Here is a 26,695-nt window from a genome sequence, read left to right on the forward strand (position 1 = left end):
TTATTGCCATATTGCAGTTGCAGCTGTCTGCATTTCACTGAAGTCCTCTACTCCTTCCTCCTGCTCCTCCTTCCTCCTGACTCACCCTAAATCTATTTCCCTCAAGCCAGATGGTGATCGAATGTAGAATAGGATAAAAAAGAAAATGTTGCCTTGTTGAGTCCCTCCAAAATAAGTGGAACTTGATGACTACTATAGCTATCCTCCTTTCCGAGCCGAGAGAGACTGCCCCTTAACTTAAGATGAGAAGGAACAGGTAATGAATGATGGCATGTACTCAACGCTGACTTAGTGATTTGTGTTGTTGTTGTTTGTTGTGCATGAAGTGAATTCATTGTGTACTATTATTTAATCAAACACTGAAAGTAACTCAAGTCAATGTTTCCCTTCTTGTTTTCTAATAACAAAATTGTACTTCTACTGCAGTCCGATCCATTGCATTTTGAATATGGAATGTGGACTCACTCTGTACACTGCACACTGAGTTGGACAACACCGTGTTGATGACCACAGTGACTTAATATATCTTTGCAGTCACTTAGTAGGATTGGAGTTGAACAATGGAATAAGTCAGGGCGTTTCAGGCGTGGGATAAAAGGTAATCAAGTCAACAACAACCACACCAGACATACATGTCTGTGTAGTGGTGGAGTTGAGTCGGGTGTAGTGGTATGACCGACAGCTGTGCATTGATTTAGTCACTTAATTTGTAAAATGCTATTTTGCTGTATATGTGCTTTGTCTGCCTCTGTCAAGAAATTTATGCTAAATGGAGGATGGGTCACGGGTGCCGTGGGCCTGCTCTATCCTGTTGTTTATTTATTTTATTTATTTATTTATTTATTTTATAGCACTTATAAGGCGCACAGCTACCCACAAAGGGTTTCCTGGCGCCAAGATAGCAGAGCCCAAAACACAACAGGAGAGGAGACAGTCAGCAGCCAACTATTTGTCAAACAGCCAAGTTTTAACACTTTTTCTAAATCTCAGATGATTTTCTTCTTTGCGTATGTGGGGGGGGAGTGTGTTCCAGAGGGTGGGCCCTAGGTAGGAAAAGGATCTCCCACCCACTCTGGCCAGTTTGTACCTGGGAACAGCAAAATTCGCTGCTGTACAAGAGCGAAGGTTGCGGTTGGGGAAATAGGGCTTGGCAAGATCTTGTAAGTACCTGGGGGCAGTGCCAGCTTTGATTTTAAACAGATAGTTCAGGTTGTAGGTTAATGCTGGAAACAGAGTAGACATGATGCATCTATGCCGCCACTGAAAGTATTCTTGTTGCACTCCACCGAATGTATGCATTATCTTCTCCTTGATTTTTCAATATCCCTTTTGTTTTTCCATCTACAATTACAGGCTGGCCCTTACCCTGTGCTATACTGGGGGAAAAACTCACACTTACCTTTCCAATCAACATCCGCTAGGCAGGCAGTGGAGTCACCCAAGATGGAAGGACAGAGCGTCCATGTAAGAGAGGACCAAGAGGAATGCTGAGATGCAGCTCCTCAATTTGCCCAGGATAACAACATACAGTAATAGCATCAACATTCATCATCCTTTAAATAATTTGTTTAATTTTGTATCTTCAGTCATTACGGCTTTGTGTTGTTGTTATTATGTTTGCTCTCTGCTTATTATAATTCATCCCTACAGCTATTTTTTTTCTTTGTTATCTCTAAGAGTAATCCCGGTACAACAGAACAGAAACTGTATGTAATGTGGGTCTCTCTGAGGGCAGACAGGCAAGGCACAGCCACATTGCATAACATACTGCTGCCGTGTACTGTCTAATTGTCTAGTAGTAACTAATAAGTACTACTTATCATTAACCATCAAGTTATCAAAATCATCATCATGCATGCATTTCCTTTTTCTCCCTTAACAGATTTATGGATATGGTCGTCTGCCAAGATTGTGTTTTGTTGTTTGTCCATGCGTAGTGTTTTTCTTTGTGAAGCCTTTCCCCAAACCCCCCTTCCCAACCATCCATCAAACCCTAACCCTCTTCCCCCGGGCTCTGTGTTCATTGAGGTGTGACTAAATTAAATGTGATCACACGCTTGCTGGGGTGGATGTGGCACAAGCAACACTAATTCAATTTCAAGGCAGGGTGAGGATCTTCTTCTGCTTGCCCACCCATGATCCGTATATTTGCAAGGTAATATTTGTTTCCAAAGGAACCTAATCCATCATCATTAATTGCCGGCATCGATTGGATTTATCATCCTCCTACAAAGCACTAAAGGTTATACTTGTGTCGATGTAGGCCTAATCGAGTGACTCAACACAACTATAGTTTGTAACTTGTTTTACCAGGCTATCCCCGCCACCATTATGTTTTATTTTATTTTGGCATATTATTGTTTGCCAATAATTTCTGTACTGTACTTCGTTCTACTACTCCTCCCACAGTCTCTCCAGGCAACTGAGTGTCTCATTTTCTTTTTTTGCAAACACTACTGCCAGTGTCTACTACTACCGCCACAACCATGGAATGTTGAGAAACCATACCATCATCATCACCATGCAGCCATTGCTGTGCCTAAGTTGAACATCAAGCGCAAGTAAGAGAAGAAGTTTGGGGAAGGGATAATTAATAATGGAAATCTTGTTTTCATTTGTTCACACACTCCTTGAGTCCAGTTGCAGAATGTATTGACTTGGAGGAGAGACTGACAGTACTAGCAGGACAAGTAACTCAGTGAGGGGTACCGCATCTATATGTTTGTGTCTTACAAAGTCAGCCGATTATTTAAATCAAACACTGGCTGTGGCCCTGCAGCAGCAAGGAAACAGTGTGACGTAAAACTGTAACCCCACCCACAAAACATTAACAACATTGTATGTAAAGTATAAATATAATGTAATCCCCTAACAAAAATAAGCTATGTAAAAAATCCCCAAAACAACACCTGGCCCACCCCTCTCCCTACCCCAATCAATGCCCGAAATGAAAAAGTCCAAATTGCCCATGTCTATTACCCCAACACCCAAATCCCACCCACCAAAAGAAGCAATAAAAAAGGGGCAATCCGATAGGGTCACAACTCATCGGCGGGCTCACCTCTGGAGTACCTTAATTCGCTCCTCTAGGCGGGCCACACAGAGCTTTAATGCACGACACTTTCATCCAGGGGGGCAGTGCTTGATATAGAAGTGTAACGGTGGGCGATTGCCAGACGGCAGCGCCGTAACACTGGAGGGGCCTGGCTGGGGCCCGGGGCATTAGAGGAGTCTGCAGCTGCTGCCGCCTCCTCCTCCTCCTCCTCCTCTGCCAGAGCCACCAGCTGCCGGTATTCTTTGCAGATGGCCTCCATCTTCCGGTGCCGGGCCATGGCTGCCAACTCCTTCCTGGTTGGTTTTGCTTGGGAAGGAGAAGCTATATCAAGAAAGAAAGAAAATACTATTGTTGTAACCAATACTCTTAGCAAAACAGTAACACAAAATTTATTCAACGCTTAGTGGCACAGTTGCACTAGCAAGCACAGTACATGACATTTGTGGTATGTATCTATCCTCCCACTTCCTCTGCCTCTAACATTTGTGGGAGTTTCAGGCATTATACTAGCACTATGGTCTCGAGTACACTGTACACCAGTCTTCTTCTTCTCTCTTGTTTAGTGAAATTACGTAACATCGTTGTAGGTGGCATGCCAGCTCAGTCAGCTTGTGCCCATGACAAACATACTGGAGTCATGACCCAGACTCACGTTAGTTTTATTTACTACTGTCTGCAGGTGGGGAAGCTCGTATCCTTTTCTTCTCTGCCAGTCATAAATATTACATCTTGCACGTCCTTCCTCCTTCCACTATTCTTTCCCTTTTCGTTCAACCCATCCATCAAGGTCATGTGACTTTTAGTCTTCGCCATAAGACTTTCACAGCTTAGTTGAAGTCACATAAAAGAGGCCATTGGTTACTCAACACTCCCACCACTAATGCAATTGCTACTGCTAAGTGCAGGGTGTCTTCTCCAACTGTTCATAACAACTTCTTACTTACTAAGTCTCAACAGCACAGTGTACACCCATGCATCGAGTGTAAAGTCAATAGGTAAGGAATATAACTTACCACCGCCTGCCAGTGCTGCTGGCTCACCCCCTGCAGCTGCATCTCCTTCTCCTCCTGCTCCCTCTGTGGCCACGTCGCCATCGCCGCTGGCCCCGGCAGTGGTGGTCAGTAGTATGCCTAGAAAAAACATTACACATTTTTTAGATGCCATATACCCATCCCCCTATTTATTCTTTTTCACTTGCAAGATTGAAGAAAAAGTTCATACATACATATACAACATACATCACTAGTACAAATTGGGTACTAGAGTACAGTCTTTGCTAAGTTAGCCTGAGCCATGCAACCATTTCAGCTTTGTGTCTTTTATTTTTGTGCACGTTGCCTTACAGCTTGTTGTGCAAAACGCCTTTGAGCCCACATGAGCTTATAATACTGCTACTTGTCTGAGCGCTGCATATAAGGTCACAAAAACAAGCCACTTTGTTATGGAGGTCTTCTGGTGGTCAGTCCGTATTGCTTAGCTATAGCATGCTACACTTTTGGCACGACTGAGAAATGCTTGCAATTTACTAACGCGCACCATTTTTCTCATAACATACGGAAGAGTCCCTTCTATGAACCAGAGCTTTGTAGAGCTTATGATTTAACGAGTACTTCTAGGTTCTTCTAAGGTAAGGGTCCCCCAGAATTGGCTCAGAGATCATCATTCATAATTTTATACACTGTATTCCATTTCCTATCAAGGGGAGGGTGTTTCTTTCACCACTGTCCAGTTATCATCATGATTGATTTCCCCTTTCGTCTTTTATGGACCTGTAGTTGTAACAATGTTTATTGTTTTAATCTTATGCATTTTGCTGTTGGTGCTTGCTCATATACTGCATTATACAGAACAACGTACAGAACTTGTTAGTTGAAAATAAATCTTTTAAACTTACATAGACTCTGTGGTATTTTTTGTGGACTTAAACGAGTGAGTGAGCAAAAGGGTGTGAGAGGTCGGGAGTGTAGTGTTATGTTCTGGGTTGTCTAATCATTGGGTCTCTTCGGGGGGTTCAGGGAGCTTATGAGACACTATCGATAGTCGGTCAGGGGATTGTGGGTGAGGACGGTGTGGGAAGGTCCAACCTCCTATCACCAATGTCCTATTTTCTTGTGCACAGCTCTGTGTGTGCAGAATCCCTACACCAATAGTAGTATGTCCTAATTCCTATGTATCCTATCAAAAATAGTAAAATTTCTGGTTGGCCATTTTATTGGTGGGAATTGTTGAAATTCCTCAAGATTAAGAAGACTAGAAAGCCAAAGGACAGGACTCAGTGGCTAGAGCGATTGGTGAATCTGAGTTTTATTTAAACATTTTTACGTAAAGAGTGGCCACCTGGGCAAGCTTAGCTACAGACAGACTAATAGTAGAAGTACAGCGAGTCATAGCAGAGGCAGTTAGAGGCAGGGATAACAAGAATTTAGAAATAGATTGTCTAGATTGAAGAAGATTTTGTAAAAAATAGAATTAGGAAATCGAAATAATAGTTTAGAAAAAATAAGGTGTATTAAAAGTTAGGGAAGTACAATTATTGATATTAACAACAGAAGGACTTACTGGGGCCAGCAACAGAGCCCTCAGTATAGGAGCATCCCTGGCCCTGGGAGGCCTCTTATCCAGCTCCTGCTGACTCCGACCACGTCTTCTTGCCCCTGGGTGCTGGTCATGAAAGATGTAAGAAAGAAAGAGACAAACCTGGATGATTGGTGTGAAAGTGAAACAAATAAAATACTTTCAAAAACTCTAAAAAAAACTTTTATGGAAATAACAATTGCAATAAAATTGACCTATCTAATCTGGTTGACTAGTATTGCGGGATTCACGGTCCGTCTTGTTATTATTTATGAACACTAATCTAGTGTTCCATTCTTATTCCAGAATACTAAGTAAGCCTAAGTACCATCTGAACTAATCCACCTATTCCAGACAGGCCAATTGTTCACTAAGTCTGCATTTCCATTTATTTTAGTCCTCAAAAATGCATAGATGGAGGACACATGCCTACATTTTTTAGCATACACCAAATTGTTGGTTGGTTGCTACTGATGTTCTGCTAGGGATAAGCCTATTAGCACTCACTAAACAAATTACAAAAGGTTCTACTAAGGACTGCGGAAAGCCGCACTCAGCAACCCGTGATGTGACAGAGGATGCGTCACGCAGACCACTAAAAAATGACCTATTAATAAGTAGCTAAACCTATCAATCCACCACTATCTCTTCTTAGTGGCAGGAGCACAAAGGAAGGACTAGAGTCTCTCTGGCATTACCTAACTTAAGTTCTCCAAAGTAACTCTTACATAATCATGCCAAGCGAGCGCAAAGTTGCAAACAAGTAAGATTAGTAGCACCAGGCACCTGTGTCACACAATCACAGAAGATTTTTAAACATAATTTACCTGCAATGTAAACAGCAGCATTCTTGCTGCTCGGGGAAATATATTCACAATATATGTCAAAGAGCAGAAGAACACAAAGTAGCAACATTAAATAGCTACTCACCAAGACCCCAGGATCTCCACTCCTAGCAGGTCCTGCTCCCGGTCCAGGATAGTGGACCCCCGTGAATCAGCTGGTTAGGGGTACGTCGGACCCCAGAGCAGCGAAACACAGCCCAGCGCACCTTTCCTCGTCGCTGCTGATGCTACCGGAGCCTGTACCCGGATCCAGGCCTGCCACCTGCTGCCAGGGTTAAGGGGAGGTGGCGCTGTACCAAAAAAACAAGTGCGGCCACCTCTGCCTCACTAAATAATGCCCGTGCCTGCACCCTCCGCAGGGCAGACGATTACAGCTGCGAGCACGAGCAGCCTTGATCTTGGACTTGCCCACACCCTTGGCCATGGTTCTGGGACTCGGGAAGGAAAAGAAAAGGGAGGACATTGAAAAGTAAGTAAAAGAAATAAAAAAAGCAAGTTATAGAAAAAGAGTGAAAAAGTAGTAAAAAAAGTCACAAAGAGTAGGAAAAAAAGTCAAAATATAGGATCAGGAAAGACATGGCTTGGCAGTTCGGGCTGGACGGTTCCCATGGGGCACAGGATCAGACTGATTTGCATATAGCCGTGTCTGAACTGGGGTGGCAGAGTGGGCTAAAGAACGGTGATGGATCAAACCCAGATCTTTTAACTGGGTGTGAGTGTTTGATTGGTTCAGATGCTCCGTCCATCACCACCCCCTTTTGTACCGCTTGGCCGCCATAAGTGTGGCAGGGTATGCTCAGACGTGAGTCCCTTGCTCACTTTGCCACTGGATTCAAGCAAGCCGGGCTGAAGACGGCTGTAATGCCAGAAACCGGTCCTCGGAAGCTTGTTTACGGTCCAGGGAAGACTTGGCTTGGCAGTTCGGTCTGGACGGTTCCCATGAGGCACAGGGTCAGACTGATTTGCATATAGCCACGTCTGAACTGGGGTGGCAGAGTGGGCTAAAGAACGGTGATGGATCAAACCCAGATCTTTTGACTGGGTGTGAGTGTTTGATTGGTTCAGATGCTCCGTCCATCACCACCCCCTTTTGTACCGCTTTGGCCGCCATAAGTGTGGCAGGGTGTGCTCAGACATGAGTCCCTTGCTCACTTTGCCACTGGATTCAAGCAAGCCGGGCTGAAGGCGGCTGGAATGCCAGAAATCGGTCCTCGGAAGCGTGTTTCCGGTCCAGGGAAGACATGGCTTGGCAGTTCGGTCTGGACGGTTCCCATGAGGCACAGGGTCAGACTGATTTGCATATAGCCACGTCTGAACTGGGGTGGCAGAGTGGGCTAAAGAACGGTGATGGATCAAACCCAGATCTTTTGACTGGGTGTGAGTGTTTGATTGGTTCAGATGCTCCGTCCATCACCACTCCCTTTTGTACAGCATCTGAGGAAAGGCCCTAGACTGGATATGCTCATTCCTCATAGGCAGAACAAAGAGAGTAAGCCTCCCACCCTACCTCTCAGAACCAACAGAGACCAGATGTAGAGTACCCCAGGGATCATCCCTTAGCCCCACCCTCTTCAACATCTACATGGCCCCCTTGCAACCATCATCATAAACCACGGGCTCAGCATTGTCTCCCAAACCGATGACACCCAGCTCATCCTCCCCCATACCAAGGAACCCAACATCACAAGGCACAACTAACAAAAAAGGATGAAAGACGTCCCAACCTGGATGAAGAACAGCCGCCTGAAACTCACCTCACAGAAAACAGAAGTCCTCATCCTGGAATCCACCCCCTCAGCTTGGAATGACACCTGGTGGCCCCCTCCCTCGGAACCCCACCCACCCCAATGGACCATGCTTGTAATCTTGACATCATGCTACACTCATCGCTTACTATGAACCACCAGATCAATGCTGTATCCTCGGCCTGCTTCAACACCCTCCGAATACTCTGAAAAACATTCAAACGGATGCCCTCCAAATCCAGAAAAACTGTCACATATGCCCTCATCACCAGCAGACTGGACTAAGGCAACGCCCTTTACACTGGAATCAACAAAAAACTCCTCTGCAAGCTCCATACCACCCAGAATGCCTCAGCCAGACTAATCCTTGACATATCCCAGCAAAACCACATCACCCAACACCTCCATGATCTCCACTGGCTTCCCATCAAAAGAATAATTACATTCAAGCTGCTCACACATGCATACAAGGCCCTCCACATCATCAGACCAGAATACTTCAACAACTGTCTCTCCTTCCACACCCCCAATAGAGATCTCTGATCAGCCGACCTCACCCCTGACACTGTCCCCCACTTCTACAGGATCAGAACGGGTAGAAAGGCCTTCTTTTAACTCGCAGACAAGACCTGGAACAACCTCCCCCCCCACCTTCAGCAAAGCCCAACACTGCTCCAGTTCAGGAAGGACCTCAAGACCTGGCTCTTCAGATGCGGTAAACGGTCTCCTATAAAAGCTGAGGCTTACAAATCATTCTCCCCACATTAAAAATATTACTGCCACAATAAAGGCTCATGTTTCCAAAGCAGACCCTCCAATTGTCTGAACTTTACACTCCTGAACACCACTTCCCTCGTAAAACATAGCTGCGTCCACTTCACCTTCAGAAGAACGACGATCCACCACCACCAGCAACAGGTTGCCCGAAGAAGCTGGAACAAGATCACAGCCGACCAGCTCGCCGCTTCCCTGAGTCAGCACCCTCCCGCCAGCTCAGCGAACCCCAGCTAGGCCGCCGACAACCTCACGAAGTGGATCAGCAACTGCGCGGACGAACTCGCCCCTCTGAGGACCCCGCCCAGCAGACCCGGCAGCAAGAAAGCCCCATGGTTCACCGACGAACTCAAGAGCTCCAAGAAGAACTGCCGAGCCCTCGAGAAAGTCTGGAGAAGGGAACCAACACCGGACAACAGGACCACCCTCAAGCTTGCCACCCGGAAGCACCACCAACTGATCCGCACCACCAAGAAAACTGCATTCAAGGACCGGCTGGACAACAACGCACACAACTGCAAGGAACTCTTCAACATCGTGAAAGAGCTCTCCAACCCCAACGCCGGAAACAACGACATCACCCCATCGCAAGACCTCTGCAACTCCCTCGCCTCCTACTTCCACAACAAGATCGCGGACATACACAACAGCTTCAGCATTCAAACATCGCACACAACGACCGCAGCAACGCCGCCCACCACCACCCTCTGCGCCTGGACTCCGATCAGCACCGATGACACCATCCGCATGATGAACTCCATCCACTCCGGATCTCCAACCGACCCCTGCCCTCACCACGTCTTCAACAAGGCCGACACCGTCATCGCACCCCACCTGCGGGACATCATCAACACCTCCTTCGACACCGCCACCTTCCCGGAGAGCTGGAAGCACGCCGAACTCAGCGCTCTACTAAAGAAACCAACAGCGGACCCCACCGAACTCAAAAATTACCGCCCCATCTCGCTCCTCCCGTTTCCAGCCAAAGTCATCGAGAAGACCGTCAACAAACAGCTGGCCGCCTTCCTCGAGACAAATGGATCCCTCGACCCCTCACAGTCTGGCTTCCGAGCCAACCACAGCACCGAGACCGCCCTCATCGCTGCCACCGATGACATCCGAGCCCTGATGGACAACGGAGAAACAGCGGCCCTCATCCTCCTAGACCTCTCCGCGGCATTTGACACTGTCTGCCACCGCACCCTAGTGCAGCGCCTCAGCAACGTCGGAATTCAGGAGAAGGCACTGGAATGGATCGTCTCCTTCCACGACGGAAGAACACAGAGAGTCCGTCTACCACCATACAAGTCAGAGGCCACCGAAGTCATCTGCGGCGTCCCTCAAGGATCCTCGCTGAGCCCCACCCTCTTCAACGTCTACATGAGCCCCCTCGCACCCATCGCACGCCAACACAACCTGAACATCATCTCCTACGCCGATGACACCCAGCTGATCCTCTCCCTGACCAACGACCCCGCCGCTGCCAGAGCCAACCTTCACGAAGGGATGAAAGATGTAGCCGAGTGGATGACGACCAGCCGCCTGAAACTGAACTCAGACAAGACGGAAGTCCTCATCCTGGGCTCCTCGCCCTCCGCCTGGGACGACTCCTGGTGGCCCGCACCCACACCGACAGACCACGCACGCAACCTGGGCTTCATCCTGGACTCCTCCCTCTCCATGACCAGACAAGTCAACGCCGTCTCCTCGTCATGCTTCAACATCCTGCGCATGCTACGGAAGATCTTCCGGTGGATCCCCATCGAGACCAGGAAGACGGTCACCCAGGCCCTTGTCACCAGCCGACTGGACTACGGCAACGCCCTCTACGCCGGAACCACCGCCAAGCTCCAGAAGAGACTCCAGCGGATCCAGAACGCCTCAGCCAGACTCATCCTCGACATCCCCCGACGCAGCCACATCTCCGGACATCTGAGAGACCTGCACTGGCTCCCCGTCAACAAAAGGATCACCTTCCGTCTCCTCACCCACGCACACAAAGCCCTACACGATCAAGGCCCGAGCTACCTCAACAACCGCATCAACTTCTACGCTCCCAAACGCCACCTCCGATCAGCCAGCCACGCCCTCGCCGCCGTCCCCCGCATCCGAACAACGACAACAGGAGGAAGGTCCTTCTCCCACCTGGCCGCCAAGACCTGGAACTCCCTCCCGACCGACCTGCGCCTGACCCAAGACCACCTCTCCTTCAGGAAGAAGCTCAAGACCTGGCTGTTCAAGCAGTAGCGGCACCCCCCCCCCCCAAGCGCCTTGAGACCCTCCGGGTAGGTAGTGCGCTCTATAAATGTCCTTGATTGATTGATTGATTGACATTTAAGACTACCTAAAAGATTCCAAAGCGTCTGCACTTTCTAAAACATGGTTGAGTGAGACAGTGCTACCCATTCTGGACCAGGACTTTCCCTTCTGATTACTCAATTGGTTAGCTCAATAAATCAGGTAGAGGTTTAGCGATTATGTAATCTAACTTATTTACCTGCACTACTATTCCCATCCCAGAACTGGTCCCACTGAAGCACAATCATTTTCACATTGACGATTCCTATGCACTTTCTGATATGCTTATCTACCCCCATCAGTTTATGAACTTTATAACTGTATTAACTTGCCAGCAGACAAATCCACCTCTTTTGCCTGAAATCTGCTAACTTTACATTAACAAGCCATGAGGCCACCCCTGAGACGTATATTTAATGATTCTTTAAGGACAGCCATGGTACCAGCTTGATGAAAGCACACAACAGTGAATCCTCTATTAATAATGATAATGTAGAGCCCAATAACTACAGAAATGCCTCTTCACATCCTCTTCCTAATAAACGTTTTGAGAAACATGTTAACAATTTTGTGGTAGATTACCTAGAGAATAATGATGCTCTATATTCTACCCAGGGATTGGTTCTGTCGGGGAATCAACAATTTCTTAGATATAAAGTCTATTCTCAAATCACTTTTCTCACTCAGTTAGAAAAAATAGAATCAGAAAAACACACACCACACATTTTTTGAAACGAGAAAAGGATTCTTATTCATCAATCTCGTTACGGCAATTAATTTCAACACTTAAAAGAACGGTTGTCCATGCAATAGATTTCAAAACACAAAAGTACACAAGTGAATTACACGTGAACAAGTGATTAGGGTGTATCATACAGTGAAACAAATTTTACAACACAAAAATATTAAAAGAAGTCACGGTCCAAGAATGTTGTCAATGTCCACAAACAGTACAATTATTTATATTTTTCTGCTGTGTTTTTAACAAGGACCAGTTGAAGAGGTAACGTCGACGTTTCGACCCTGGGGAGCGGTGCTGTCTTATTAGCAACCAATTCGAGTCTTCATCAGGACGATAAAGAAGAAGGGACAACTAATAATTAAAAAGGGAGTGCCTGTTTTAGTATGGGGTGTGTGGATAGACTGAGCAGGTAATAAAAACCCTGATTTTTTGCTCACCTGAGATTTCGTCTGTTAGAGAGGGCATAGGCGTCCTATTTCTGCCTCTACACTCGTGGTTCTTAGCGTTGATTCTGTAAATTATAGTTTCATTCAGTATCCCATTATTTTTACATTTAAACTTGTGCCTCAATTCCTAAGTCACACGTTTTAAAGGAGACCTACCTCAATTCTTTGTCACCGTCCGGTGTACAAATAGAGGAAGGTGCTGTAGGTCGATGTACAGATTTACAAGGTTTTCAGGGCGTTGTATCTGAAATGTATTTAATCATTATTCAATACCTGTCCTCATTAATTAAATGATCAGTGGCACGCAAATTCATAGGGACACGTACCTTGGTGTTTTGAAACGCTACCTTCAGGTTAGAGAATCAAGCCTGTGGTGCCACAGCCGCGATCACCTAAACAGGTAAACAATCACACATTAGTGGATTCAATTCTTTAGTTAAAAAATGCGTTTAGACATCCTAAACTCGGACGTCAAATGGGCTCCGTTACTCACTTCTGGAACTGAAACAGCAGACGTCTGTATTCTACGCGAGTTAATCCATTAATGCCGGCTCGCGTCAGTTTCCATTATATTTGCAGAGTGCTTCCGGATAGCAAGCATTCCGGGAAGCATGTGACCTGTAGCCCGTAGATTTACTGGGCGTGTTGGCCATGCATCCAATGGCGAGCTGACCCGCATCACGTCACAGACTCGTGCACCGCACCCTGTGCTGAGCGTGATGTCAGTGCCTCCAAACTCAGTCTGACTCGTAACGCGTGCCAGACTCGTGAAACGCACCACGTCATTCTGTAGGACGCGACCACCCTGTTGGTGCCTCATCATTTACCGTCACGCCTGACGCATGAATGTTGCATCTTGGTATTTGTATGCACATGTGACTGATAGTAAACCGTGACAGTGTTTGTATACATATTTTACTAGTGAAGGCAGGGGAGGTCAACCAGACCGCAAATGCTAGCCTTTGTGCAGCCGAAATTATTCCGGTGTTCAAAATTATGTTTTATGCAATATTCAGTAGACATCCACATCTGAACCAGTGTTACATTAAACATCCCTATTAGTTTAAGCATACTTTGAACAAACCCGGACGTGTACAAAAATCATGTTGCAATGTAGTTACAATTCTTAAGCACATACAATTCTTCTAGACATTTTAAGTTGGAAGGGCATTTTGAACTTTCAATTAACTTCAGTCTGGCTATACATGATGTTTACACATTACTCCTAACATAGCCAAAGCCATACAAATGACATTATCAATGAAATTGCAGTTATAATATGCATGTTTAGTCGGTCTAGTTACACATCAAATTCATGCATAAATGCAAAAGACTAAGCCATTAACTGCAACAATCTTACATCACAGTCGCATTGAACATAGCTACAGCCTACTCATTTGCATGCACGTTTCTTCCTGACTATTCAAGCCATTGGCCACAGAGTCTGAAATATGGATCCAAAGGCACTCTTTATAGTTCAAACTGGCCCCCATATCTCCTCCCCTCTGGTGTAATTCAATTTTTTCCAAAACCCACCACTCTAGCTGTTCATGAGTATGGCTGGACTTGTTGTAATGGTCAACGAGTGGGGCACCCTGAACATGACATCTAATTCTACTTTGATGCTGTAGAATCCGGTTTTTAATTCGTTGGGTAGTTTGGCCCACATATAACAACTGGCAAGGACATCTAATGGCATAGATCAAGTTTTGACTATTGCAATTCGTAAAGTTATTGACTTTGTAGGTCTTACTACCAATCGTAAAGGAATTGCCTGGTATAGTGTATTTGCATGCTTTACAGCTCCCACATCTATGGTGTCCTGTGATGGGGGGCAATGATAATTGACTCCTGATATCCGTCTTCATTGGGGTATCCAGAAAGGAAGATACTACCATATCCTTTATGTTTTTGGCCCTCTTGTATGCACACATAGGCATTTCTTTAATTCCAATCTCTGGTCCCACCAGATTCCAGTATTTTTTAATTATTTTGTTGATATCGTTACTCCTCGTATTGAAGGTCGTTACACATATCAATCTTTCCTGTTGTTGTTCTCTCTCCACTGGTTCTAGTAACGTTTCTCTTGGTCTATACCACGCCCTTTTGCGCGCTCTGTTCAATAGGCCCTTGGGATAACCTCTATCCCGTAATTTTTCAATCAGATGGTCTGTCTCTTTGAAATAATCACCCCTCTTGGTGCAATTTCTTCGTATACGCAGAAATTGCCCATACGGCAGGTTATCGCGTAGATTTCTTGGATGGTGAGAGTTATATCGCAATAATGTATTGCGATCAGTAGGTTTTTTATACAGGTTCATTGTTATTTTATCCTCCTCTCTTTCAAATGTTAAATCCAAGAACGGTAATGCTTCTCGATTACATGCCATTGTGAACTGGATGTCAGGCGAGCGGTCGTTCAGCCAAGTCAGAAAAGTATTTAGATGTTCTTCGCTTCCATTCCAAATCATAATGATATCATCTATATACCTATTCCACTTTGTAATGCAATTGAAATATGGATTAGTCTCTGGATAGATGTATTTCCATTCGAAATCATTCATAAATAGGTTAGCCAGACTAGGAGCATAGCCGGCGCCCATCGCCACGCCCTTGCATTGGACGTAAAACTGATTTTGAAACATGAAATAATTCCTTGTCATCGCTATTTCTAATAGCTCAATAAGAAAGTCTGTTGGTACCCAGTGTGGAGCTTCCCTTGAATTGAGGGTCTTTCTTATTACCTCTATAGCCTCAAACTGTGGTATACTGGTATACAAGGAGCAGACGTCCAACGTGACGAACAGTTGTTCCTGATTGAGTGGAAGGTTCTCAAATATTTGAATTGTATGAGTAGTGTCTCTGAGGTATGCAGTGGTTTTCAGGACAAATGGTTGGAGAAATTCATCCAAATATTGATTTATGGGCTCCAAAATCGAACCACATGCTGATACAATAGGCCTTCCAGGCGGATTACTTAAGTCTTTATGAATTTTTGGAATTGTATATATGGTTGGAAGTCTTGGATGTTGATTATTCAAAAATCGGAATTCTGGGTCTGATAGAAAGCCATTTTCCATGCCTGTGGTAGTTAGGTCCTTTATAAGTTTGCTGATCTCTTTAGTTGGATCTCCTGGAATTTTGGTATAACTCTCCTCGCAATGTAATTGGCGCAGTATTTCAGATATATAATTCTCTCTGTTTTGTATCACTACCGCACCACCTTTGTCCGCTGTTTTTATTACAATAGCTTGATTATTCTTGAGATTCGTAAGGGCTTGTCTTTCTTCCTTCGTGATGTTATGTTTGATATATTTCGGTTCATTTAATGTACTCAAGACCTCCGACATCACTATTTTTTCATATGCCAGAATGCGTTCGTTCACCAGATGGTTCGCCGGATTGAAAGTTGAAGCAGGACGAAAATTCGTGGCCGCTGGTTTTCTAGTGTATTCATCCTTTTTCTGGTAGAAGAAATACTTTAATCGGATTTTTCGAAAAAACTGTTGTAATTCCAACTTCACGTTGAAGGTATTGGGGGGAATGGTAGGAACGAATGACAGCCCCTTTGACAAGATTTCATGTTCTGGTGCAGTCAATGTATAATTCGAGATGTTAATAATTGGATCTTTTGTGTTGGAATGTAAATTTCTATCCGGTAACGCCAAAGGGAGTACCATCTCTCCCAATGTTTGTGTAGTGGAACTGGTACCCACTATGTTGGAAGAGGTGTTGAGGATATGTTCTACCATCTGTACGTTTTCTGTCTCGTACTGATCTCTCCGTGATTCTGTGGAGGTGGAGGTTGTTGGTTGAACCGTACCCGAGTATTGCCCCTGCGGTTGTTCGATCCTTGATTCCATCTGGTTGGTTTGCGCCAGTTTGGATCTCTGGAATTCCATGAGGGATCCCCTAAAAAAGCCGATGTAGATGGGCCTTGATATTGTGCTCCAGAGGAATAATGGACCCCTTGTTGGAATCCTTGGTCCGATTGCTGGTATTGGTATCCCGATTGTTGTCCTCTGGGGATTAAGCTGGTACTATTTGGTTCACTTTCGGGGCCACTCCCAAATGATGAATTCGAGAAAGTAGCAAACCTTCTAGATGTCTGGCGATTCCGGTTAGTGTAGTACCCTTGTGCGTCTTGGACGTAATAATCGTCGTTGATATAGGGATAAGTGTTCTTTTTATCGTACGCTTTGATATCTTTTGCAAGTTTATCCAACTTTTTGTTCAGGGTTACCGTATTAAAGTCTGCTGTCGCTTTCTCAGCTTTTTCCAAAGCCTCCTTTGCGTTAGTTAAGGCTGTATCTTCCAAGATTTCTTTTTTTAGATCTGCAATCTGTTGGATTAGTTTTTTGACGTAATCAAGGGCAGTTTCAGCCCCCAACACCATCCAGTGTCTGGAGCAATTATTCGCTACAAAACTAAACCCTTCTCTGAATTTTGGTAGTTCTATAAAAATCCCTGGTTCGTTTTTGACTTGAAGTCCCTTAGGGATTATGTTTGCCGCTAGATATTTCGTTAGTAAAAGACCATGGAGTCTTGTCCTTATTAATTTTTTCTCAAGTCTCTCTAGTTGTGAAAGTTTATCACTCAATGTAGTGTCCGTTAAGGATACTCCAGTCCCAAAATGATCAAACTCTGCTTGTTCTCGGATCAATTTGGCAATATACTCCTCAGTATATGATAATGTTTCTGAATTTGACATATTCTGAAAAATATTTAATAGCTCTAAAAAAGATGCTCAAGAGAACCCTCGCAGGTATGCACCTGCACTAGATATCCATTAATTATAATGGGGCAACCCAGTGACCCTCAGAACCTGGGTGAACAATGACAAGCAAGGATTGGTTCTGTCGGGGAATCAACAATTTCTTAGATATAAAGTCTATTCTCAAATCACTTTTCTCACTCAGTTAGAAAAAATAGAATCAGAAAAACACACACCACACATTTTTTGAAACGAGAAAAGGATTCTTATTCATCAATCTCGTTACGGCAATTAATTTCAACACTTAAAAGAACGGTTGTCCATGCAATAGATTTCAAAACACAAAAGTACACAAGTGAATTACACGTGAACAAGTGATTAGGGTGTATCATACAGTGAAACAAATTTTACAACACAAAAATATTAAAAGAAGTCACGGTCCAAGAATGTTGTCAATGTCCACAAACAGTACAATTATTTATATTTTTCTGCTGTGTTTTTAACAAGGACCAGTTGAAGAGGTAACGTCGACGTTTCGACCCTGGGGAGCGGTGCTGTCTTATTAGCAACCAATTCGAGTCTTCATCAGGACGATAAAGAAGAAGGGACAACCTATAATTAAAAAGGGAGTGCCTGTTTTAGTATGGGGTGTGTGGATAGACTGAGCAGGTAATAAAAACCCTGATTTTTTGCTCACCTGAGATTTCGTCTTTTAGAGAGGGCATAGGCGTCCTATTTCTGCCTCTACACTCGTGGTTCTTAGCGTTGATTCTGTAAATTATAGTTTCATTCAGTATCCCATTATTTTTACATTTAAACTTGTGCCTCAATTCCTAAGTCACACGTTTTAAAGGAGACCTACCTCAATTCTTTGTCACCGTCCGGTGTACAAATAGAGGAAGGTGCTGTAGGTCGATGTACAGATTTACAAGGTTTTCAGGGCGTTGTATCTGAAATTTATTTAATCATTATTCAATACCTGTCCTCATTAATTAAATGATCAGTGGCACGCAAATTCATAGGGACACGTACCTTGGTGTTTTGAAACGCTACCTTCAGGTTAGAGAATCAAGCCTGTGGTGCCGCAGCCGCGATCACCTAAACAGGTAAACAATCACACATTAGTGGATTCAATTCTTTAGTTAAAAAATGCGTTTAGACATCCTAAACTCGGACGTCAAATGGGCTCCGTTACTCACTTCTGGAACTGAAACAGCAGACGTCTGTATTCTACGCGAGTTAATCCATTAATGCCGGCTCGCGTCAGTTTGCATGCAAATGAGTAGGCTGTAGCTATGTTCAATGCGACTGTGATGTAAGATTGTTGCAGTTAATGGCTTAGTCTTTTGCATTTATGCATGAATTTGATGTGTAACTAGACCGACTAAACATGCATATTACAACTGTAATTTCATTGATAATGTCATTTGTATGGCTTTGGCTATGTTAGGAGTAATGTGTAAACATCATGTATAGCCAGACTGAAGTTAATTGAAAGTTCAAAATGCCCTTCCAACTTAAAATGTCTAGAAGAATTGTATGTGCTTAAGAATTGTAACTACATTGCAACATGATTTTTGTACACGTCCGGGTTTGTTCAAAGTATGCTTAAACTAATAGGGATGTTTAATGTAACACTGGTTCAGATGTGGATGTCTACTGAATATTGCATAAAACATAATTTTGAACACCGGAATAATTTCGGCTGCACAAAGGCTAGCATTTGCGGTCTGGTTGACCTCCCCTGCCTTCACTAGTAAAATATGTATACAAACACTGTCACGGTTTACTATCAGTCACATGTGCATACAAATACCAAGATGCAACATTCATGCGTCAGGCGTGACGGTAAATGATGAGGCACCAACAGGGTGGTCGCGTCCTACAGAATGACGTGGTGCGTTTCACGAGTCTGGCACGCGTTACGAGTCAGACTGAGTTTGGAGGCACTGACATCACGCTCAGCACAGGGTGCGGTGCACGAGTCTGTGACGTGATGCGGGTCAGCTCGCCATTGGATGCATGGCCAACACGCCCAGTAAATCTACGGGCTACAGGTCACATGCTTCCCGGAATGCTTGCTATCCGGAAGCACTCTGCAAATATAATGGAAACTGACGCGAGCCGGCATTAATGGATTAACTCGCGTAGAATACAGACGTCTGCTGTTTCAGTTCCAGAAGTGAGTAACGGAGCCCATTTGACGTCCGAGTTTAGGATGTCTAAACGCATTTTTTAACTAAAGAATTGAATCCACTAATGTGTGATTGTTTACCTGTTTAGGTGATCGCGGCTGCGGCACCACAGGCTTGATTCTCTAACCTGAAGGTAGCGTTTCAAAACACCAAGGTACGTGTCCCTATGAATTTGCGTGCCACTGATCATTTAATTAATGAGGACAGGTATTGAATAATGATTAAATAAATTTCAGATACAACGCCCTGAAAACCTTGTAAATCTGTACATCGACCTACAGCACCTTCCTCTATTTGTACACCGGACGGTGACAAAGAATTGAGGTAGGTCTCCTTTAAAACGTGTGACTTAGGAATTGAGGCACAAGTTTAAATGTAAAAATAATGGGATACTGAATGAAACTATAATTTACAGAATCAACGCTAAGAACCACGAGTGTAGAGGCAGAAATAGGACGCCTATGCCCTCTCTAAAAGACGAAATCTCAGGTGAGCAAAAAATCAGGGTTTTTATTACCTGCTCAGTCTATCCACACACCCCATACTAAAACAGGCACTCCCTTTTTAATTATAGGTTGTCCCTTCTTCTTTATCGTCCTGATGAAGACTCGAATTGGTTGCTAATAAGACAGCACCGCTCCCCAGGGTCGAAACGTCGACGTTACCTCTTCAACTGGTCCTTGTTAAAAACACAGCAGAAAAATATAAATAATTGTACTGTTTGTGGACATTGACAACATTCTTGGACCGTGACTTCTTTTAATATTTTTGTGTTGTAAAATTTGTTTCACTGTATGATACACCCTAATCACTTGTTCACGTGTAATTCACTTGTGTACTTTTGTGTTTTGAAATCTATTGCATGGACAACCGTTCTTTTAAGTGTTGAAATTAATTGCCGTAACGAGATTGATGAATAAGAATCCTTTTCTCGTTTCAAAAAATGTGTGGTGTGTGTTTTTCTGATTCTATTTTTTCTAACTGAGTGAGAAAAGTGATTTGAGAATAGACTTTATATCTAAGAAATTGTTGATTCCCCGACAGAACCAATCCTTGCTTGTCATTGTTCACCCAGGTTCTGAGGGTCACTGGGTTGCCCCATTATAATTAATGGATAATCTATATTCTACCCAGTCAAGGGTGATGCCTAGACATAGAATGAAGGTACCCACAATTACTGTCATAGAAAACCGAAGGTCCCTCCTAGATCAAGGGTGGCAGGCAGCCCCGATGCTTTTGGGTCTATTGGCAGGCCTTTCATAATATCTTCCACTCCATCCTCTGTACAGACTTCAAGAGATAGGTGTGTGCTTATTAGCACAGTAGTGGTTCACCTTTGTTCTCAAAGGAAGAGCATAGAGGGTTTCTCTTCTCCCTTTCAGGCTCTCATCCCAAAGCCCTACAGCATAAGGAACCTTGACTTCTGATTTGTTAACACTGTATCCATGGAAGACCATATTACCCTGATCTCTCTGCATCCTTTTGTTCAAGATTCTCCCTCTTCTCCTAGAGTCTTCTAGAAATATCTGGCTATTGCAGACTAGACTATGTAACTCACTGTATCTCAGTCTTCATATATAAAAAAAATACAAAGGTTGCAGAGAATACGAAATGATGCAGCCAGAATAATACTGAAACTTCCTCCATGGCAATCTGTAGTGGTCAGGGAGGTCAGGCACGCAAGTATGGTTTTGCCATACAAGGATTTCACAGGTCAGAAAGGTATGGGACCAGGAAATGCATTCATGCACATTAGTGGTATGGGGAAGACAGACACGCATGTTTTAGCAAGCTTAAGGAAGTGCTTGCACTGGGTAGGCTTGTCAGTGGAACAGAATGGGACACACTTCTTTGGGATAGTTGCAGAGGCAGAGAGCTATAGTCTGGCATGGAGTGAAGAAGGGTTGAAGAACTTGGGCAGGTTGTAATCGACAGAGTGTCAGGGTGCATACACCCATGGTGGCTGGGACAGTGAGAGAGGTTGCAATGAGGTCTTCACTTTTTAACAGGACAAGGTAGGATGGATCGCGGTAAGGTACTTGGATCAAAACTCCCTAGTGAAGTGGACAGGGAACATATGCAAAGGCAAGTTAAGGGTTATCAATTGGGACTGAGAAATGAAAGGAGCGGTGTCAAAGCAGTGTGCAAGGGCGATGGGGCCAGTTGTGGTCCATGCAACAGGAGTTAAGTTAAGGGGGTCTATATATGCTATCAATCCGACCTGAGGAGAATTATTTAGTTCAACTGACCAGGTGGGACCTTCTGAAGACAATAAGAAAGGATCTGAAGGTAGTCCAGTATGGATGGGGACAAGAGATATTTCCTGCACCCTGCTGTTGCCACAGACGGTATGGAAAGGGAATCGATTGTCTTTGGTCATAAACAGGGCATGCAAGGAGGTAAACACACCTATCAGGTTTCTGTAACCCCAAAACATACTTGCACCTCCTGGGAAACAAACTGTACCTGATTATGTTGATAGAGATATTGGAGAACTGATGGGATCAGAACTGTAGAACAGAAAGGACACCTGAAGTATGGATCTTTCTCATAGTGGCTGAGTGAGCTCACATTAAGGCAAGGGAAGAGCACTGAAGGGTTGTCATGAGAACTAAGGAGAAGGAACTGCAACAAGGAAGTAACCTGTGCCTACTGTTCTGTGTTATGAGGAAGGAGGTGAGACAGGGGGGGGGGGACTTTATTAGAGTTCAGAGTTAATTTATAGGTACAATGTTAAGAATACCAGTACACAAAACAAGGCGAGTGCCTGGAGTCAGTTTCAAGGTGGGCATCACAACTTCTCTGCAAAGGAAACATTAGGGAAATGACAAGAGAATCAGAGCGCATGACCTTGGGGGTTATTCAGTCACAGCGCCATGATTAGAAATGGGGAATATGGAGGTCAGTTGGGCAGTAGTCAGGGCGGTAGGGAAACCAGTGTTTATGTTAAGTACGCAGATGAGAGAGCTCAGATAAAGGCAACAGAAGAACGCAAAAGACTTACTGATGAGAAATAGGGAGAAAGAACAAGAACATAGAAGGACCGAAGACAGGTTGTGCAGGCAGATTGGAAAGGAAGTCATGGAAGTTTATGTTTTGAGATTATGTTGTTTGGTTATGTTTGAGGAATAGGAGTTGACTAAGTGTAATAGTATTAAGAATTTAGGAGTAAGGAGGGATGTTAAGCAGTTGTGCAGGGTGTTATTAGGTGTGTTGGATGGGTTGGAGTTCATTTGTAAATTCAGAGGGGCTCCTTAGGATAGCGGACGGACTAGAGTCCGTCCACCATCCTGGTGTAAACCGGGACCGTCCGCCGTGCATGCGGAGGTCCTGCTCACCAGATCAGGATGGGACCGCCACCGTGGTGGTTGGATCTTGAATTTTAACATTGCGGCGGTTGCTGCTGACAGCAGCACCCGCCGGGATGCTAAAATGCCATGTCGTGCATTTCACAGCACTACGTGGCAAGCACCACATGGTGTCTGCCAAGTAGTACTGTGAAATGTAGGGGGGTACGATGGGTACCCCCAAAGTGCACTTTCACCTCCCCTACACAAGAGGGCCCACAACAGGCCCCCAAACCCAATACCCGCCAGCCTTTCCAGGGCAGTTCCACTGCCGTGGAAAGGCTGTCTCCAGCCATCATTGTAGTTTGGCGGACGGTGCCTGCTAGGCACTGCTGCCATTTTACCGGTGAGGACCGCTCTGCCAGTCAACCGTAAGGATTGCCTGTGGCTGTTTCTTGGCGGATTGTCTTTGTGACCACCACGGTCGTAGTGAGATTCCCCCACCATCCTAATTTGTTGGGGAAATCTCGCAGTCGCGTATGGAAGGACCGCCACCGCATGGCTGGCATTGGCGGTCCTTGCGCCTTCGTAATCGACCTCATAGTTAGGGGAACTAGTATATAACGCACATAGTTAGGGAAACTAGCATATGACGCTTGCTGAAGGATGTGTTAATGTGAGCTCAGCATACTTCTGAATAAAGCAGTCTTTTACACAAAATAAAGCAAGTGGGGTGAAATTTAACTACAACCTTACCTTTGAGCCCCAAATCAAAGCATTATACACCACCTGCATCTTCACACTTAGGTCCTTAAGCACGATGTTGTATCTTATCCGTGTGAAGCTTTGTAAGATGATAGTTCTTGCCTTGGTCACCTTCAGGCTAAATTAGACTAACAACTTGTACCTGGGACTGACAGTTATTCTGATTCAACGCCTTCAAATCATTCAGAACGCTGATGCTAATTTTCAAGATTTCCCCCAGGCAGGGTGTCAGGACATCTATGCCATCTTCACTAGCTTACAGTGACTAGAAGGATCCAGTTTAAGGCACTCATCTTTGCCTTCAGGGCTTACTCCCACAAAGGCCCTCTCTATCTCATGCGCTGGTTTAAGCCTTAGGTCCAGGAGAGACCGATAAGATCCAACAAACCTATTCTCTTTCAACTCCTCTGCATTCACAAGGCCGGAAAGGAGGTAGATAATTTTTTTACCTGGCCTCGAAGTTGTGGAACGCTCTTCCGCTTGGCTTGAGAAGCAGCTCATCAGAACCTGTCTTCAGAAAGAGCTTATAAACCTTACTATTTGACTCCTGCCTAGACGTCTTTTAAAGTCTTTTATGCTAGGTTTCTTGTAGGTTTCCGTTAGCTCCAGGACGCCTCCTACAAGGTAGTGGAAGGATTTACAAATGCATTGTATTGTATAGCGTGCAACTACACGACCAGCCAGACGGCTGCCACCTGTGTATGGAAAGACACATGCACTCTTCTAACCAAAATATTTACAGTCTTTTACTATGGTAAAGCTTTATTTCCAGATTGCAGCACACATGGAGGGATGAACTATCGCAGAGAAATAAAGATATTTTTCCTCAATATACCTCTAACACGGAGGTGCAAAATTGTAGCACTGAATGCCGAACACATAGAAAGAGGAACTAATGAGGAGAAATAAATATATTTTTCCTCGCTATGTGTCTGTCAGGGAGGTGCACGATTTTAGCACAACCCCAGGTTTACAAATATTTGCAAATCCTGGTATGCGTCAAAATCCAAAGGTGGATGCATAGACATGCCAATGCTCCACCCAGGTAATGCCTCCCCCACGTAAAGTAACACAAGGCAGCGTTAGGCGTTACCTTTTTCTTGCGTTTACTAAACTGCACAAAGCCATGGAAAGTAAATGCAAACAATAATTTTACACTGGTGCTGCGCTACAAAAGTGAATCATTTATAATCTGTGTTTTAATCTACTCGTGCACTTGTAGATGAAGTCCAGGGGCAATATTCAGTTTTTGTTCACCTGTTTTTTTTTTGTTTAAAATGTGTTTATTGAGGTTTTTCCATAAGAAATGTCATACATCTCGACACATTCGCTATACAAATTATTACAATTGTATTAAGGTGTGGATCTGGCGCAGGTTAACAATTATTTGTTCCATCAACATTCAACTATTGAAATCGCCCCATAAATACCAGTTTTTGTTCACCTGTAATGCGAATATCAGATCTATAGTATGCAATTCAGGATTACAATAGAGTGCATCTAGAAAGCTAGATATTTCAATAATTCTGCTCTCCGAGTATCCGAGAGCACAATTCAGTTTGGTGTCAAGTTTGAGAAGAGAATACACTTGCCTCGTCAATGCTGTGGAACTTGTGAGTGGCAGCTGCTGCACTTCATTGTTATGACGAATAAGGAATATCTTGCTCCATTGAGATCCATACGGAAGAACGCTTCAGCAAGTAGTCTGGCTTTACTGGCCGACTGCTCATATCAGGGTAAATGATATTTCCACATTTATGTTTGTAGCAGTGGAAGCTTAAAAGCATCACCTTTATGTCTAAGGAATTGGACGGATGTATGTATTGATGTGAAGTCGGGGATTCTAGACATACCAAATATTCTCATTTTATTTCTTACAACAACATCGTAGATTCAGCTATATTTCCAGGTATTTTATTCTGTTTAAAGTGAGTTTATTCCCTTGTGTTTGCCCAGAAACTTTTAAACTGTCTTCTTTGAAAGCAAATACGGGAAATTGACATTAACATAGGCGTTATCACTCGATAGTCAGATCTTTATGCTGTTCTAGGATTCTGAATTGATTAAAGGTTCATTCCTGTATAAAACAGTCTCGACATGCTTATACTGTTTAAAATACACACCCCACTAATGCTATCAGATTAGTTCAGATCAGAAAAGCAGTTTCTGAAGCTACTTACAGCATATTTCAATACAAGATTAACAAGCACTAATTGCTAATTTTAATAAATTGTTTTGTGCAGTGATATGAAAGCAGTACTCCATGTCAGCTCAATTCCAATTTAATCTTGCTGTCGATCCAATGGCACACATATAGTATGTGATGTGAGTCTCCTGCCGACAAGATTGAATTTTGAAGTATACCAACTTTGAAAGATGCAATTATAAATACAAAAGCTCTAACATTGCTGGTTGTGGAAAAACCATTGGCAAAGCCAATAGTTCTCGGCTCTAAAATGCAGAGTTTTTGGCTTACTAATGCTTGCTTTCAAGTTAAATGTATGTGCATGTGACAAATTATATGCACTTGCATAACTAGTAATTATGAAATGGGTTTTCTACTAAAGAAAACTCTTCCAAAATGATCACCAGAGTGCATGAACGTGATGCATTTTCATGAGTATTTGATGATTTCTACATGTGCATGGTCACAACTCATTAGGCCTTTTTTACTTACTGATGTAACAAGGCAGACATGTTAGACCAATAAATTAAGATTGAAAACTAAAGCTAAAACAAGGCTCTGAAAGCGTAAAAAAAAGCTTAACGTGTCATAGTGAACATGCTCAATGACACAATATCAATGCACACAGTATCAATATACAATAGTATCACAAAATTAATATTGTTAACAATATTATTGCTTTTCTATACTTAACTAATAAAGCCACAAATATCGAGAACACAAATCTCACTTAAAAATATTTTTTTTTACTAATATGGAAAACAAAAATATTGGGAAGAAACATATAAATCGTCAAAAATATCATCTCACATAGTATCATCTACAAGAATATTGGAAAAGTAATATTATCATTAAAATAAACATCAAACAACATATACACACTTTTTACCAATACAAAATATATTACATCACCATAATAAATATATATCACCCTAAACAAAAATATAACTCAATACATAACAACATGAGTTAAAACATATTTCCATAACTACAAACATCTATACAACAATGTATATATCTATACGTATCTATCTATCTATCTATCTATCTATCTATCTATCTATCTATCT

General features: G+C 43.6%; 1 long non-coding RNA gene across 1 annotated transcript; it reads right to left on the minus strand.

Moving 5' to 3' along the window:
• Nucleotides 1-3,087: 3,087 nt before the first annotated feature.
• On the minus strand, nucleotides 3,088-5,717 carry LOC144819541 (uncharacterized). The gene is made up of 3 exons (XR_013607436.1): nucleotides 5,615-5,717; nucleotides 4,069-4,185; nucleotides 3,088-3,376 (listed from the first exon to the last, which is right to left on the minus strand). It is a non-coding gene; the product is annotated as an uncharacterized LOC144819541 (long non-coding RNA).
• Between the last annotated feature and the right edge of the window lie 20,978 nt (nucleotides 5,718-26,695).

This window comes from Lissotriton helveticus, chromosome 2_1 (genome assembly GCF_964261635.1).
Source record: "Lissotriton helveticus chromosome 2_1, aLisHel1.1, whole genome shotgun sequence".
Classification (NCBI taxonomy): Eukaryota; Metazoa; Chordata; class Amphibia; order Caudata; family Salamandridae; genus Lissotriton; species Lissotriton helveticus.